General features: G+C 33.4%; 1 protein-coding gene across 3 annotated transcripts in view; it reads right to left on the bottom strand.

The window, feature by feature from the left end:
* LOC129757438 (CDC42 small effector protein homolog) overlaps positions 1 to 14,089 on the bottom strand; it is a 103,498-nt gene that overhangs the window by 88,319 nt on the left and 1,090 nt on the right. For all 3 annotated transcript variants that reach the window (XM_055754664.1, XM_055754662.1, XM_055754663.1), the window contains exon 2: positions 13,528 to 13,722. The gene's annotated coding sequence lies outside the window, so the exon portion shown is untranslated. The remainder of the gene's footprint in view (positions 1 to 13,527; positions 13,723 to 14,089) is intronic.

Raw genomic sequence — 14,089 nt, 5'->3', positions numbered from 1 at the left:
TACCCCCCCCTTAAACCCTTTGTTGTTTACCATCAAGACGCCATTCACCGCCCAGTTAAGCGGTTTTTCAACTTCAAACATGTGTAATAAAAAAACGACGGCAGATTTTTATTCGCTTTCTTTTCCAATACATCCCAAAACTGTTCTACTTTAAATAAAAAATTTAGTGGAATGCGAAAAATGTACGCTTTTCAAAATAATTAACTAAACTTTGAGGTGTTCAACTGGCCCTATTACCGCCCACTCGACTTTTCCGGGTATCGATAATGTTTTCTCAAGGAAAAACTATCATAACAACACGGAAACTGTTCTTTTTAGTATTTTCCATACAACGAGCTGTCAAAACCATATTTTGGCTCTTTAGAGAATACATTTTGTGATTTTTTTTCCGCAAATTTAGTACAAATTTTAACAAAGTGCGTTGACTGACAAAATGATGATTCCCGGCAAACAACCTCAAGTAATCGGTTACTTTCAGCGATAAAACATCATTTTCTAACATAATCAAACTAAATGCTTCTTAAAATTTACACATTTAACACAATACATGCGTTAAAAACAAAGAAATTGTGCGTGACCGGTCATTAGGAACCCACACTTTTTTTTATACACCAATTACCGCCCATCACTAAACGCTTCAAAAAACAACAACTATTGAAAAAATCGAAAATTTTTTGATGCAAATCTATTCTACGAAAATAAAACTATCGTTTCAAGTCGATTTTAGGTCCAATAGGTACTATCTAGTAAACAAAAACCCTTTTTGCCCTAGGAGTACAGTAATGCCTAGTTCGCTAACAGGCGTCGAATTCAATAATTTGACCGGAAACGAAAAACCAAATATTTTATTTCTGGCTGTAGTTAGCATAATTAAGTGATGTTTTTTCAGTGAAATGGTCGAACAATGATGCCGACACAGAACACAGGTCTTATATTTGGAGAAAACATCCCAGTTTTTTCAAAATACACACAAAAGTGTGATTTTGGGCGGTAAATGGTGTCTGGGCGGTGAATGGCGTCTTGATGGTAGTAGTTTTTCTGAGCTGCAATGCAAATGTTTCCTTGCAGTCATAGATTTTCTTACCAATTACTATAGCTCATAATGAGGAACTATGGATTTTACCTTCGAATATTCATCATCTTATGAACTATACACATTACTTAGATAAACTCCGCTCTTAATTGGTACAAACCCCGTCATCATGTCCCAGCTTCTGAGATCTCTTTTTCGTTCAGGCAAATCAGAAACAATATACACTCACTCTCGCTCGATGAGGTAAAGAGGCGCGTGCCTTTGAAAAATCATCTCCGGGATGTGACGTTTTAAAAATAAAAACAAATTCGAAATCTATGCCTGCACATTTTTCTGTTGTTACTGAAACCGCAAGCAGACAACGCAACGATCTGGGCGGCGGGATTTGCCGGCATCCGAAAAGGAAGCTGTTAATCAAGCTGTCACTAATGGCATGGCAAATTTTCATCGGAATGAAAAAGCATCATGAATTGGACGTGGTGGTGAAACTGGAATGGGTTCCACCGAAAAAAAAACCCATGCTGGAATCGAGGAAAAAATACAGTTACACGACGCTAATGTGTATTTAGTCAGGCCAATCTAAACAACTATCTAGCATAAAGATCGCTGCTGCTAGAGGAGAGCGCGCAGTTAGACAGATGAGTAACGAGCTCAATTATTCTTCTTAAGGTATACGGGGTTTTCGCTGCACGGATGATGATTTCCCAAAATAGCGCGATGTGTGTTCAATCTCGGCTGGAATCGGTACAGACCGCCGACTTGATTTTTTTTGTGGTGCCTTGTTTTCGTCTTTTTAACTTCAAGTTCATCTCGAAAAATTGACGACCCATGAAGAGGGTAGACTGCTTCAAAAGTTTGTAAGGCATTTAATTTTACTTCCTTCCCACATTTTGTGTGTAGATAAACTTCAAATAAAGTTCTACTGTTTTAAAGATTTAAACCTTTTTGGTTTTTTTCTGATTATTCCAAAAATAGAGACTTGAAAAGCTGAATACCTTAAAATTTCATTTATCTAATTACTTAATACATTTGCACACCTGCAAATCTAAAATCTACATAGTGTTTTTTCAGATTCTTTTAAAAATGAATAACTACCATATCAAATTGAATTAAATTGAACCACTCCAACCCAATCCGTCAGAGCTGATTCCCGAAGCAGATTCCGCTAGCAGCACCATACCTGGCACATTTTATTTACGATTAACGAACCCGGATTTTCAGTTTACGATTTTTGTTTTTGCTTCACTGATGGTTTCACGTGCAGCCTGATGCAGACTGATCGGAATTTTCCTGTGGAAATTCCATTCCACTGGGACATGTCCAATTTGATTGAAATCTCTCGAATTAGATTGAGTTAAAATAAGAGTTCCAGACGACGCTTTTTTGTGTGTGACTTTGGAAAATGGAAGGAAATGGCATCCCAAAACCATTTTTCAACTAATCAGCAACACATAAACTCGAAAAAATAAAAAATTTAAACCGACAAGATTCAAAATTAACCAGAATCAAGGATTCGAATCATTGATTTTTCCGGTAAGTCATTTAAATCTATTTAATAAGATGTTCCTTTTTCTGAGTTAGAGATTTTCTTGAAAATAAATCTTAAGCAGTCTAGTTTTAAATTTTTTAACCAATATATCAGAAATACCAGGAAACGAATAAGAATGACAATTTTGAATACGTCTCAAAAACAGAATTTTAAGCTTCGGGTATAACAGAGTGGGAAAACCAGGAAAAAAAACCGGGAATTGAAAATGGGACTAGTAATTTCAAATCAAAACCGGGAAAATTGTTTATGGATAATTTTTTCCCTAAATAAACCTATTGAGTTCTAAATTTGGTTCATCATAAAATTAGGATCTAATTTCATGGAGAAAATGTGGGCAAAAGACCAAAACTTCTTGAAAAAATCGAGATTTTTTAAGATCAGTGTATATAGGCTTACCAGAATAAAATTTCGGGAAGTAGGACATTTTGCTCAAAATACTATGAAAAAGTAGGACGTTTTTTAATTTGAAGTAGGACGAAAAGTAGGACGCTTTATTTTGTGATTTTATTTAAAATAAAAAAAATTACACAAATGTTTAATAAGATAAGATGATATCACAACAAAATAAGATCAAAAAAATTTTTTTTTTCACATTTCTATGTAATTCTATTTTTCAAATTCAATATTTTATCATTAGTATTTATTTTTATAAAAAAAAAGGGAAGCTCTTCTTGTTCTGCAGCGTACTTCTCTGAAGAGCCGATTTTTTCTAGCAACTCTTTATTTTTAAACAAATAGGAATGGAACTATGAACATGGAATTTGCTTGTTGTTGTATTGCAGTAATATAATCGCTCTCACTGCGTCCATAAGGAGTTTTCTGCGTTCTTTGGTCCACTGGGTGTTGATGATGGAGAAAATCCTCTCTATACATTGTGTTGTGAGCCGATATTGCGAAGCAATATTCATCAGCAATTGTTACCAGCTCGGAGTGATGATCTGGTAATTGATTTGATTGGAAAAATGATTTCCATTTTTCATGAGGTTGTTAGTTCCTGAAATCATCTTGTTTCTGCGCAATGAACGAATTTAGGCGACAAATTAGTTATACAGTTTGAAATCGTTGATTTCAATTCCTTTGTTTGCTGAAATTTTCAAATATCATGAACATGTTTTTATGACACGGTAAAATATAAATAACTTACTTTGGATGAAATATTATAGTTTTGCATTGAAATGGGAAAGCACCAATAAGGATTTCGTGAAAAATGGATCGAAATAATAAAAAACGCTAAGTAAAAAAAATCGATAAACAAGATAATGGTCCTAACCGTAAAAAAGTAGGACATTTGGGTCCAAAGTAGGACGGTAGGACAAGAGTCGAAAAAGTAGGAATTTAAAAATTTTTGACAAGCGTCCAAAGCGTGAACTTATCTCTCATATGTTTGAAAAAATTGTATTTTACAAATAAATTCAATGTTAAAACTTTTAGAGTCGGGAGTTCATAAGATTATGCGTAAAAAATGCGAGAAAACAGAAAAATTCAAAATGAGGGGCCACCATGTTACATGGCTCATCAATAAAATGCACAAAATTTAGAAGGAGATACCAAATTTTCGTGTGATTATACATATTATACATTTTGCGCTTTTAATAGTAATCGCATTCTTCGTTAATTAAAAAATGTTAAAAAAAAACAGATCGTTAAAATGTATGAGCTAGCATTATCAAAATAAAACAGAAATTATCAAAATAAAACAGAGAATTTAAAAAGGCAAGTTCAAGTCTTAGAATAATTTTCAAATTTGAATTAGGACTTTAAATTTGAAATTTGAATAACGATATTCAATTGTCCTGGTTGGATTGCAAATTCAGACTCAGAATTTAGATAACCATGCCAAGTTCAAAATCAAGAACCAAGGCGCTAGAAAATTTGAAAAATGTATGTTGGTTATCCACCATGGGTGCACGGATTCACCGCAGTTTTTGCCTAAGTATGTGCTCACATGCATTCTGTTTTAGATTATTAGGTTCGACAAATCTCCAATGCAACGTGTACACGATACCCGGACCCCATGGCTTCGTATGAACTGTTATGGAGTGATTGTACTGTGTTGATGTAGGTTTATTTTTGGAAGAACGAGTCAATCAGGTGCGCTAGTTTACTTACAGGTATTCCGGCCTCCGTGTATATACCTGGTCAGCTGGCAACTGATTGAACGTTCTTATTATATAGTCAGTTAAATGAGTTTTCTCGCCGATACCGGGAACCGAACACAGTACGCCTGACATACCAAAACCAGACTCGCGCCATCCTATCCACATTGGCGCTCTAGAAAATTTGAAAAATGTATAACGAAAACCACATTCAGTATTCAAGACGAAAATCAAAACAAAATTTAGAATGAATAGAATTTAGCAGATTCTGCAGAGAAAATAAATAAATTAGAATATCAATCAGGAACACTTATTCAATGTTGTTGCGACTTCGACAGCCCACAGTGGCTGACTACACGGCACCCGCTGTCAGAATGACAACAGATGAGTATGAATAAATAAGTGGCAAACGAGATAAAGAAGACTGAAATTGAAATTCGATTCGTCATCCTAACATTGTGAAGTTGAGTTGCGTACGATTTTAAACTTTGTGTTTTTTAATTTAAATTAAAATAAACCCGACGTTCAATTCAGCATCATTCACTAAATCATAGGTATTATCAGAATACTCAAAAGGTACACATAACAGAAACAGGTGTGCAACTATTTTTAGGCCGTTCCTACAGTTGGACAATAGGTCGTGACATTGAGGATTTCGCTAGTCGTGACTATAGTTAGTTGTGAGTATTTATAAATCAGTTTTCCCACAAAAAGTAGTTAATTAAAACTGTATTTAGTTCGAGTAGGCAGTTGCGCGGACTCGAGATCTTTTGGAACGCTGCAAGATAGTAGGACACTCAATGTAAGCCTTAGTTTATAGTTTATTTTCCGTTAATTAAAAAGAAATTACTTTAGCTTTTAGCTACATCCTGTAAAAACGGTCTTGCTGAAAAGAGTCCGAATACGTTCCAACATTCAAACTTCGAATTATAAATCCAAACTTAAAGTTGATAAGTTTTGATTTATAGATATATAGATAGAATTCATTAATTTCAAATTTCAGAATTCAGAAACCAAAGCTCAATAGTCAAATTCTGTGTGCGATAAAGTAATTTTAATTGGAATTTTAATTGGATTCATCGTTTGAATTCAATCGAAAAAATGTTTAAAAAATCATCAAAAAATCAGAGTTTTACGGCAGATGTAGATTGAGATATAAATAATCGATTGCGTATGCACATACCCCAAAATTGACGATTTTGGCACCTCATCCCACTGATTCTAAGGGTCACAAATATTTTTTTAATGCTTTGCATTCAAAGCTGTTTAACCCTTTAATGCATACAAAACAACACTAATCAAAATCCAAATATTTCGAAAACGCGTGGATATTTTTCAGTGATGTTTTCACAAAAAATATTCTAGAGAGTAAAAGAAATTAGCCCATGGTATTTTTATTACGATGTTTTAGTGTATATGTGAGATATCGAACAAAGTATGCGGAAAAATAGCAAAAATCAAATTCTTATTCTAACATTTTTTTAAATCTCAATAAATCATAAACACCTTCCTGCACCCAATAAGCAAGGTTTTGAAGAAATCAGCAAAACCTTAGTGAAATGAACTAAGAATTTCAAAAAATATTTTGTAACTTTCATGGACCATAACTTCTATAATACTCAAAATAACAACTTCAAACCTGTTGAGTTTTGTTATTCCAATTAAAATGTTATTATTTCACTGAATCAATAACTGCATTTCTCATATAAAAAAGTCATGCATTGAAGGGTTCAACTATTTTTTGTAGAAATCGCAACAATCATCACCGTTATCTGAATTAATCCAACGTTCAACGTTTAAAAAAAAAAATCTTATTTTGGTTTAAAAAATTCCTAAATATGTATGTATTTCCAAACTGGGAATACCATAAAATCTTAATCGATAAAATAAAGAAACAACCGGAAATTTGAAAATGGAAACTCGCTGGCCACCCTGATACGAATCAGTGTACAGAAAGAGAAAACATAAAATCTTACATCAGTTTAAAAAAAAACATAAAGACTAACTCTGAAATACATTCCAAATCGCGTCAAAAATGAAATATTATTAAGAAAATTATTATTCCTGCTGCCTTTAAAAAGAAAATCCATCCGGACATTATCATCCTGCCGATCATGCTGAAAGGTACTTCCACGATTTATTTATTTTATCATATTCATTTGAATTCGAAAAAAAATCATCACGAATGAAATGTAAATTCTCGATTAGAAAATAAAATAAATATCCAATTTGACTTGGGAGAATTCATTCTAAACACAGATTAGATGATTGAGTTTTATTTGATAAAATGACAGTGATCAAAGTCAGAGATTAATTTATTTTTTATATTCAAATTTTTATAGTTTCCGAAATAAAAGGCTAAAAAATTATTTTCGAAGTTCACCATAAATAAATGTACGTACTTCTAATTCAACATTTGCAATTCATCATTGAAAGCTTTTAATGACAAAGTATATGTTGGGAAATTTGATTTCTTGAATGATCAAGAAGAAAGCGATAGAAATAAAAATAGATAGAAATAAGAAAAATTAAGTTTTGTCGTAGGTGAATATTGAAAGCGCAACGCAAATACTAATATATCGGATAAGAAAGTTTCGCTTATTTTTAGTTCTGCTAACTAAAGAATGCAAAAGTGGTCTATGAGACGAATAAATCATAATTTCTTAATCATTCAAAACTCTAATTTCGACCAGGTTTTTGATTTTTTTTAGATTGATTCCAGAGGATTCGAGCTTATTTTTTATTGGATTCATAGAAAACAGCAAAAACTCTTTTCGAGTTTTCTTTACACTTGGATAAAAGTAGGTATTTATGCTTCCATTGAGTATGAGTATGGAAAATTTTACAAATGAGTGTATTTTGTTGAAATGTTCTGTTTAATGTTCTATTTTTGGCTATTTTCTTCTTCTTGGATTTCAAGTAACAAATTTAATTTTGAAATGCCTGACGTTTCGACCATTTTTGGTTGTCTTTCTCAAGGGTATCGTCTAACGCAGGGGTGAGCAACCTTTTGAAGCAACGGGCCACTTTTAATTTGAAATTCTTTCGGTGGGCCGCATCAAAATAAAATTTAATATATAAATATATAAATTTAATTATAAGAGTTGAGCAAGGTTTCAAAATTATTGTAAAAAATTTTAACCAGATTTGTCAATGTTACAGTTTAGATTTTTGATTCTAGAAAATATTTACAGATTTCATAAATTTTAAATTTAACTTAGACACCTCTGGGACAGACTTTCTAAGGCTGAATCATTACAATCTTATGACTTTGGTAATGTGGATGTCTAATTTTTAAGTTGAATTACCCCTTTTAATCAATGTTTTGCATGATTTGCCTATGGAATTTCTGAAAATAGCATCACACATAACACAAGTTAACTAAATTCACATTTTTTCGAGGTGCAAGGAATCTCAGAACTGATTTTGACTTATTCAGGGGTGCAGAATCCAAATATGCATTCAATTAGTTTTTTTTTGTCAGCTCTAGTTTTCGAGATAACTTAAAAAAAAATAGGTAAAAAATTAGTTTCAATTTCTGCCCTTATTTGGACAAAACTGTTAAATACAAATACTTATTGACTGAATGATCAACTTTAAAAAAAAACCACGAGTAAATTAGAATTCTGAGAAAAAAAAGATATGGAAGTTTTCTTTTTGTTATCCAAACCTGCAAAAACTGGGAATTTATACGAAATTTAAAAAAAAAATCCAACTAAATTGAATCTTTGATATCAAATCATTTCGCAATTTTCAACATACTTGCTGAAAAATTGAAATCTTCAATTCAAGAACATTCTTTAATGACGTCAGAAAAAGTTGTAATCTTATTTTTTGAATTTCTATAAATTGTAGAATTCAATTTTTGAAAGCGTTGTATCTTGACAATATCTGAGTCCTCGATTGAAAAAAAGGGTAGTAAATTGATTGAAAATCAGCTATTGATTGTTATAAAGGTTTATTGGTTTATCAGTTATGAAAGATCGATTTTACCCAAAATTGATCAATATAAAAATTTCTACACACCATATTACCGGAAGCGATAGCCGAAATATGTGAAATGTTTTGAATAAAGGACGCCAAACTCTTACAAAATCAGTTGAAACATAGGCACAAAAAATGCTGTTTCACTGTATAATCGTTACAAAATTTTTGGTTTGAGTCACAGAATTACAGATATTGTTTTTGTCGAGATATCAGAATTTCGCTGAGTTCTATCGATAAGAAATCTATAATCGATAGCCCAGTTTGTATTATAAAATTTTCCTTATTTCTGTCATTCATCAAGAACAAAAATATTTCACTTCATCATACTTCATAATTGAACTTTGTTTGAAACGAAAAATAAAGTCTTAACTACCTCCTTTATAACGTGTTTCCTTTTTTTTTGTTTCGATTATAAGTCGTTTTAACATCTTTATGTCATTCGCGACTTATATCAACGATGAAGTTGGCGGACAAGTCATTGAAAAACTTATCCGGTACAACTATGATCGATGTTTACTCTTGGGCTCGAACTCACGGACCTCGGCTCAGAAAGAAAATAACGTGTTTTCAATAAATAAAAAGAACTCAAGAAAAAGCTGAAATCTGGATGATCATGGGAAAATGCAACTGCAAACAAGCGCCGTGCATATCAAGTTATTGATATATCATGTTTTTGGTTATGTAGGAACTGCTATTTTATTTTTTATTTTATAATTAACAATATTTCGTAGACAAAAAAATCGTGAAATATATTTAATTTGAGATTAGCTCCGCGGGCCGCACAAACATGCCTCGAGGGCCGCATGCGGCCCGCGGGCCGCGGGTTGCTCACCCCTGGTCTAACGGTTGTTCTTTGGTGAGATTTCGTTTTTTTTTTCAACGATTAGATGTCTTTGCCGGACTTTTTTTCAACGGAAAGGAATCCAAAAATAAAATATGGATTCAAGTGTTTTTCATGGATTGACGAATTGAGTTGGTCAGAAATGTTACCAAAATTCTGTTTTCTGTTTGTTTATCATTTTCTTTAAAATTTGGCGTCTAGCGATATTTAAGAGATCCATCACTTTGACGCAACATTGAGAAATTTCAGTCGATCGTTAGCGACTACTATCAAGTTAGGGGCCGTTCACATACCACGTGGACAACTTAGGGGGGGGAGGGGGGTATGGAAATGTCCACGCTTGTCCACGGAGAGGGGGGTAGGGGTTTGGGTCATGTCCACGTGGACATTAGACCGCTGTGAAAAATGACTTTTTGCTCCCTTAAGTTTTTTCGATGCCTTTTGGGCCACCAAGCATCAGTGTATAATTTGAGATTATTTGGTTGATTCCCGAGTTAGCGCAACGCGTTTCAATTTTGTATGGAAATTTGTATCGAAGAAGAAATTTTTGCACATTGAATCATCATGGATTTGATTATTCTTAAGCTTCATTTTTTGCTAACATGACAAGCAGCTAAGAATTCCATGAAAAAAGTTATAACCATTTCAAAATAAAAAAAAATCTGAATCCATTGAAAAGACTTTGCTTTCTTGAGCTGTTAATAATTTCATGAAATGATTTTTCTAATGTTATACAAATCAATAAATTACTTGTTTTTTTTTTTTAATTTTTATTCTCATCCTACGGTTTCACAGCTTTCAAATAAGCAGTCAAAAACGCAAAAATTAAATAAATTAATTTTGAAAACAAAAATTGTGTATAACATCGAATATCTTTCCTGGGGTAAAAGTTAGGTTTGTGGTTTGTTCAAATGAATTGTACTGTAAGAATCAAGTAAAAATTTCATTCAAAACTATATTTTTTGGAAATTTCAGTACAGCTCTGGCGATTTTTAAATGACAAATTTTGATTTCCCATACAAATTTCCATTCAAAATTAAAACTCGTTGCGTTAATTCAGGACTGGATAGATCGCTTCCAAAATTTTTATTGCTGTTTCTGGCAGCAAAAACAATCAAAAAAGTTAAGGGAGGTGTAAATATTTGAGAATTTGCAAACAAAGCTTGCAGCGGTTTAGTGGACTACTTACTTTTCAAAATATTTTCTAAAGGTGAATAAATATTATGATGTTTAAATCAAAATCTTAAAATGGCATACCTTTCCAGTTTAAATTTTAAACAATAAGTAGCTGCTTGAAAGCAAGTGATAAATATGATAATTATGAAATTTAAAAATATTATTTTTTTTCTAAATCAGGAAATATTTATTCGGTTTTACAAAATCAGCCATTTCTATAACAAAAGGCAAAAAGTGGAGTTTTTTTCTCTAACTGTCAAATTATAGTTATTTAAAATAAAAACTTTTTCAAATGTGTCCACGTGGATATCCGGGGAGGGGGGTAGGGGTTAGCCAAATGTCCACGCTTGTCCACGGAGGGGGAGGAGGGGGTCGAAAATCTCATTTTTCTGTCCACGTGGTATCTGAACGGCCCCTTAGTTAGTTTTACAGTTCTGTCAAAAAAAAGTGCAGGACTGGATCCACAAATTATTTAAAAATCAAAAGCTGATAGCAAAAAATATAAATATTTCGATTCAGGCCACCAAAATTAATCAAAATTTGCATTTAAGTTCTTTGCACCTTGGGTTGGTTCATTGTTCATCAAAAGGTTCATTCATTGTGAAATTTATCATAACCGGTTCGAATGTTGAGTTGAGCATTTAATAGAACACATAATCGGTTTTTTTGAAGAATATTTCATATCTGCATACAAAATTAAATGACAAACGATTTTTATTAATTCCCGAAAACCGTGTAAAAAAACAGTGCTAATTGCGGAAAACCATGTAAATCTTTTTTTACATTCAAATTCTACAGCTCTTAAACTTGAAACAATAAGACATGTAACTTAAAACTTAAGAACTGAGACCTGAGACTTGATACTTCAATCATGACACCTGAAACCTGAGACCAGAGTCCTGTCTTATGTCTCAGGTTTCAGGTTACTTGTCTCAGGTCTCAAGTCTCATGTCTCTTGTCTTATGTCTCGGGTCTTCTGTCTGATGTGACAGATCTCTGGTCTCAGATCTCATGTCATAGGTCTCAAATTTCGTGTCTCTTGTCTCAGGTCTCAGGTCTAAAGTCTTAGGTCTCAGGTTGTGTTTGTGAGCCTACTTGGTTGAATGATTCAACTAAATCAAAGCAATCGAAAGATTCAACCACGGTAAATGAAAAGTTCATATACCAGTATTTCGATAGCAACTTACTACCTTCTTCAGTGATGATCAATCGAAAACGTTCACTGAAGAAGGTAGTAAGTTGCTATCGAAATACTGGTATATGAACTTTTCATTTACCGTGGTTGAATTAAAAGGAATCTTTCGATTGCTTTGATTCAGGTCTCAGGTGTTGTGTATCAGGTCTCAGGTCTCATGTCTCGTGTCCCATATCTCAGGTCTCAGGTCTCATGTCTCAGGTCTTAGGTCTCAGATTTCAGGTTTCCGGTGTCAGGTCTCAGGACTAATGTCTCACGTTCTTAGTCTCAGAGTTAAGATTTTACCAACTTCTAAAATTTCTAAACATTTCCCGTTCAAAAGGACTATTTTCTGTAAAAATCCGTGTTAATTCGCGCAATCCGTGTAAAAACAAATCGTGGTAATTTCCGAAACCGTGTAAAAACCGTGTTAAAACCGTGATAAAAAAAACTGCGTAAAATACCTTGGTGTATTTCCGAATCGAAATCAAAAATTCAAAATCAGAATTTGATTTGAACAATTTTTCACTACTTATGTAATCACTGATATATTCAAAGATTTTTTTTTCCGGATCGAGATTCAGAATCAGAATTCATAATAAGAATCAGAATCAGAATTTAGTATCAGAGGAATAATTTAGTGTCACATTCTGTATCAGAATAAAAATTTAGAGCCAGAATTTAGAATCAGAATTCAGAATCGGGATTTAGAATCAGAATCCAGAATCGGGATTCGGAATCAGAACCTTTGATTCAGTATCAGAATAAGAATTCAGTATGAGAATTAATATAAGAATAAGAATTCAAAATTAGAATATTCAGAATTAGAATTCAGAATCAGAATTTAGAATTAAAATTCATGGTAAAGAATTGATCATCGTTGATTTATATTTTGTTATTCATTATTCAACACATCAAATTAAAATGACCCTTCGCTCATTTTAACCCCTTTTTTTAAATAATCTTCTTCGAAATTAAGAAAAAATGAGCATTATTCACTTTTTGGGGTCTTATGTCAGTTTTGAGTAGTTTTATTCCCCTCCCCCCCAGCCGGATTTGTTAACTATAGCGACTATAGCGTTGTCACCATTTTGATGAAGTCACGTATTCAAATTTCGTCTTCTAGCGAACATGCTTTTTGGCGATTCCCAGTGTTGCAAAAACAGAAAACACTGGCTCTAATGAGTCATCATCTCACAACAAGTGGGTCAAACTGTGCTGGCACGACTTCTTGTATAGATACAACCAAGAAAGGTATTAAAACGACCATCCAGCAGTGATCTTCTGTACTGAGCTTGGACCGAGAGCAGTCCGCTTGTTTGGGTAAGATTAGTTTCATCATATCCTTTCTTTTTGTGTTAATCACACATGGCAATAAGAATAGATGCCTTTGAGCACTTTTCAGGTACTTAGAGGCTTAAAGGTGCAATTAATACCATGATGCTATCAGATAACAGTTACTTGTTTTCGCACGCTTAATTTGAGTCATTCCAGTCCAAACACATTAATTGGAATGCTTAGAATTCAGCATCAGTATTCAGATTTTGAATTTAAAATCCAAGTTTCCGTAAAAAAATCGGATTTCTAGATAATGTCCTAATTATTCGAATCGTGATTGATCGTTTTTGGTTTGTTATATTAAATTTTATAATCAAGTATTAAGGAACTTACCGATAAGCTCAGCTATTTGCGAGGATACCTGACGTCAAAATCGTATTCCAATCCGGCTCCTTCACAATTTTCTATCCGTTTACAACTTCACTCAATCGGAGATAAGATATCGGTACGTTCTGCACACCACAAACACCACACTTCTTATCGATTATTTAGTAGTTATAACTGCCGTAGACAGACAGTCAGAAGATACTGGACGAAGAAGGGGGAAAGAAATAAACTTCAATAAAACATAAACTTCCCAGGAAACCGGTCAAAACCAAACACACCGAATCCACCACACGACAAATCACCCCGTCCGAAATGGATTGATGGATGGATTGTTGGATTGGACTGACTAAGGTGAGTGCTGCCACGATGACGGTACGGTTAAAATTATGCAAATTTTATGATTCCCCTTTGCTGTTTCCCCGTTTAAGCGGAAGATGACAGCGAATGCAACACCAGTTGGTTCTTCGGAGTTTCGTTACTCCAAGGTTCGTAGGACACTCCTACACACGCTGGATAAAAACTCGTGCTGACAAATGTGCCATTGAAGATTGGATCCCGCAAAACCTTT

This window comes from Uranotaenia lowii, chromosome 3 (assembly GCF_029784155.1).
Source record: "Uranotaenia lowii strain MFRU-FL chromosome 3, ASM2978415v1, whole genome shotgun sequence".
In the NCBI taxonomy this organism is placed as follows: domain Eukaryota; kingdom Metazoa; phylum Arthropoda; class Insecta; order Diptera; family Culicidae; genus Uranotaenia; species Uranotaenia lowii.
This window is presented reverse-complemented; position numbering and strand designations above follow the sequence as displayed.